The sequence below is a fragment of the Gavialis gangeticus genome, unplaced genomic scaffold (genome assembly GCF_001723915.1).
Source record: "Gavialis gangeticus isolate Ggan-Ray unplaced genomic scaffold, GavGan_comp1, whole genome shotgun sequence".
In the NCBI taxonomy this organism is placed as follows: domain Eukaryota; kingdom Metazoa; phylum Chordata; order Crocodylia; family Gavialidae; genus Gavialis; species Gavialis gangeticus.
In genome coordinates this window covers 47,429,226-47,433,420 of record NW_017728992.1, presented here as the reverse complement: position 1 = coordinate 47,433,420, position 4,195 = coordinate 47,429,226, and the positions used below count along the sequence as shown (strand labels likewise).

The 4,195-nt window shown below is 47.2% G+C and overlaps 1 protein-coding gene across 1 annotated transcript in view; it reads left to right on the top strand.

The window, feature by feature from the left end:
* Positions 1–4,163: 4,163 nt before the first annotated feature.
* Positions 4,164–4,195, top strand: part of LOC109301086 (tubulin beta-2 chain) — a 27,279-nt gene continuing 27,247 nt past the window's right edge. Inside the window, exon 1 of the mRNA XM_019521982.1 lies at positions 4,164–4,182. The gene's annotated coding sequence lies outside the window, so the exon portion shown is untranslated. The remainder of the gene's footprint in view (positions 4,183–4,195) is intronic.

The following is a 4,195-nucleotide window of genomic DNA, read 5'->3' as shown; positions in this document are numbered from 1 at the left end:
CCCCCCCCCGCTCCCCCAACAAGCAGGTGAATGGTATTGTTTGTACCTTGCTATTGTACTGATGGCAGATTTGTTCCACAGTTATCTGGAAATAGCTTTATCAGCATCTCATGTGCATTGACACTAGAACCTTATTACTTTATACCAGGAGAGCACTGCACATAGCAGTAGAAATGCCTTCTGTCTACCGGATGATGCACCACACTTATCAGTACAGCTCATTGCTGTGGTGGATGTTCATGCAATGAGATTTGCTAGAGAAAGGACTGATTTGTTGATAGGGGCCTTAGGGGAACCCATGGGACCTCTGCCTGTAACCTGTCTGCTCTCTAGCTGTTCAATAACTTCCTAGCCAAGAAAGTACTTTTCTATGATCACATTCTCCTTTGCTCAGTACTTAGTATTTGGCCTAGCCATTACTGGACCTTTTTATCATTTTTTTTTTTTTTTGCCTAAATATGGATACACCCTTGACATTTAGTAAATAAGATCATAGGATAAATGAATAAACAGTAAATAACAGCCCTATCATGGAATCAGCACAAACTGGCGGGTAGCGAGTTAGTTATGTCAAATGGTGTTGAGCATCCTGGAAAATGCAGCCTTTTCTGCTGAGCACTCATTGGCTTCTGCTACAGACTTACAGCCCCCTGGGAGATAGGGGAGTCTTCCGCAGACAGAGTGATATGTTGAGAGCTAGGAATTGCCACCTCAGTGGATACTGAATGGGGCTTAGGCTAAGATCTTTGGTTGGGCTTTGGTATGGGAAAGGAATTCAGTGCTTTTACTGGAGAGCCAACAGCTAGTGAGCAAGAGAGGTAATAGCAGAAGCAATCAGCTGAAGTTTTAAAATGCTTAATAAATACATTATCAAAATTAAAAGACAAAAAGTGCCTTAATCATTTCTCCATCAGTTATATTTCATACATGCTAAGGACTGTAAGCTTTTCTGATGTAAGGACCGTGTGTTTGGAGCAGGCCAACGCTGGGGATCTAGCACAATGGGCACCTAAAGCTAATGCCTTTGGGCACTGCAGCAGTCCCAGTAGGTATATTGGTATATCTCAGTCTTGCATGATGCTCACCATCCTTGTAGTTTACAGTAGTGCATACTGGTATAGTATATGTACTATAAAGTAGAAACAATAAGTATGCTCAGCATCTTGTAAGGTTGGGCACTTAAATACATTTGGGAATCTGGGCCTGTGTCTTAATGTAGGGCTGACCCTGTAAAATACTGAACAGCCATATTAGGACACAGTCCCACTTCCTAAAAGGCATTTAAGCACCTAACGCAGGTATTTAGGCATACTGTAAATTCACAATGATTTACAAAGGGCTGTTTCAGCATCCCCTACTAATTGCTGCTTGTAAATGTTTATACCTGGAATTAGGTGCCTAAATACCTTTGACAATCTTGGCCACATTCTGCAGCTTTGAGACCACTGTGTCATCTCCTTTCTTCCAAGCATTTCAGGGGTGAAACATGGGAGATGAGAACAGAAACAGTGTCTTCCTACTACAGAGAAACAGTTCCCTTTGTGAATGACACTGTGATGTCCCCTGAACCATGCTGCTGCATGCCAGACCTGCAGAAGTTACAGCGTACTGATTCTCTCTCTTAATGACTTATTTATTCCCTAAATCTGGAGGCTTCTGCAATGCTCTCAGCTCTAAAGGAGGCGGAGCAGGGGAGAGAAACAGACAGACAGAGAAGTGGACTAGGGGTAGACTGAAGGGAATTGTGGCCAGCTTTTCTTAAGTGAAGAGATGGTAGCCATGAAAGTGAAGGTCAAGGGAAAGGGAGGGGGAAGAACAAATTGAATGAAAGCGGGTTGATTCCAACTTTATTAGGCAAACTCTCAAGTGAAGTCATGTTATTCCTCCTTTCCTGAGCAGTGGGGACAGAAGTATAACTCTGTTGCTAGCCATTTGGATTATGCTGCTGCCCTCTCCCCACTCCTATGGTTGCAATGCTTTTAAATGATGGGAAATGAAGGACAAGAGTGACAATGTTACAAGGGGTTTTGTTCTCTTCCTTTTTGTGCAGCTTGTTTCTCAGACTGTGCTGGTTGCCTAGGAAACTGCTGAACGTGGAATTTGATTGAATGTGTGGCCAGACCATACGTCAGAGTTGTGGGCAGAGTTTCAATTGATGGACTCGTGCGTGCGTGTGCGAGAGAGAGAAAGAATGGAGAGAACAGGCATCGGAAATTAAATGCTAGGGAATCGATTTCCTAACAAATGATTGGAAAGAAACTGCAGCAAACAGGAGGGGAGTTGTGCATCTCAAATATTCATTAGGAAATAAATTAGAGCTTCATCCAAAGTCCATTGCAGTCAAGGGAAATTTTCCCATTCTTTTCTATGGGCTTTGATTCCAGTCTTTTTATAGAAGTGCGTGGTAGCTGGTATTTACTCTGCTGTCCTTCAGTTAACTGAGTTATTCTTATTGTTCATCTGCAAGAATAAAGAACAGGATAGGTTTGTTTTTTCCAGCATCAAAAAAAAATTGTCTTCTTTGAATTGAATTAAAATTCAGCTCTTGAAACTCTGTTTCTTGAGGAGAAAGTAAAAGTGGGTGTGGAGGACATTAAAGGTCAGCTGATCCTTTCTAAAAATGTCTTGCCGTGGAAGAACTATGCATTGTAGGACATGGGGATGTGAAGTTTTTGAAAACCTATTCTCAAATTTGCGATTCAGTGGGGCTGTTGTTAGCACAGTTTTAAAACTGGAAACAAGCACACCCCAGACCTGCTTACACAAGTAGGAGGTATGTGCTGCATTCACGTTTGCACATGGCCAGGCGGATAGTTCTTCCAGCAGACAACCAACGCAGCTTTATTGAACTAAAAATGCTTTTGAGCAGCTTTGGAAATGCAAACAGCACCAGTTCACCACAACCCGACAGGTCTCATTACACCAAAATTTCTGTAAACTGCAATCGTTTTGAGTAGAGCACACAACACATCCCAGTATTGATCTATCTCACCATTATCCAAAATAATCACCTGAAGCCCCAGGGGGGCAATGGCAGCAAAATATGCACATGATTAAAAAAAATAATGTCATTGGGGAGGTGAACATTCGATTAGGCCTGTACCAAGGCCCAGAAATGTTTGCTTGGAGGTAAAACAATGTGTTGCTTTTCGCTAAGGGCAGCCAACCAGATAATTAAATTGCTGCTGGTTCAAGCCAGTAAAAACTGATTTTACAGGGCACGAGCTGTGTGATTTCCTCCAGAATCCCTTCCCCCAAGGGAAACTGGGTGCATCTACATGAGACTCTTAATGCACAGTAGCCTAATAACACTGCACAGTAGTGTGGGGCAAAAATCACACTAATACACTACTGAGCAGCAGCAGCATTAGGCTCCTGCACAGTAAGCACCATCACTACTAAACTGTGTGCTGGCACCAGAACGCAATAGCTAGTTACGGCACATTTAGCCAGTACTGCATTAAGGGAGTAGTAAATGAAAAGCACAGGAACTACAGGCAGACACGGTTCTTTGGGTAAATCTGTTATCTTTCATTAGGCACGGCTACAACTGACCACACATTCATGAACCTGCAGCCGTGCCCACTGAGGTCAAGAGCCCCCCAGCAAACCCGTTCAGAGCCAGAACTGCAGCTGGCAGGGGACGAGAAAAGAGCAGGTGGCAGGAGGCGTGGGTGAGAGGGCCTGGCTGTCCCTGCAGAGCCGGCGGGGCCGGTGTCCAGGCGCAGGGGACCTGGAGGCTGGGAAGGATCAGTCCTGAGCCGGGCGGAACAAAGGAAGGGGCAGCAGGCTTGCCCCCAGCCTCGTCCTGGGAGCACCTGTGCCAGGGTCGGCCTCGGCAGACGCTCAGGGAGGGCTGAGGGGGGCTGCGCCCTGCCCCCGCCCCTGCAGCAGGGCGAGGCCGGGTGGGGGCGCTGCTGCCGCAGAAACACAAAGTGGGAGGGGGGGCAGGTGCACGCGCGCAAGGGCTCTAGGCCCCGGCTCCCAGACAATGCCGCAGCTCGCCCCTCCCCCGCCGCGCGCCCATTGGCTCTGCCCTGCAGCCTCGTATTACCTCACCCGCCCCCCATTGGCGGAGCGGGCCGGAGGGGGCGGGGCCGGCAGGCGCCTATATAAGGCGGGATCTGGGGCGCGGCGCCGGCAGCTGCCGGGCAGGGCTGGGCAGGAGTGCGGTGCGGTGCGGTGCGGTGCGGTG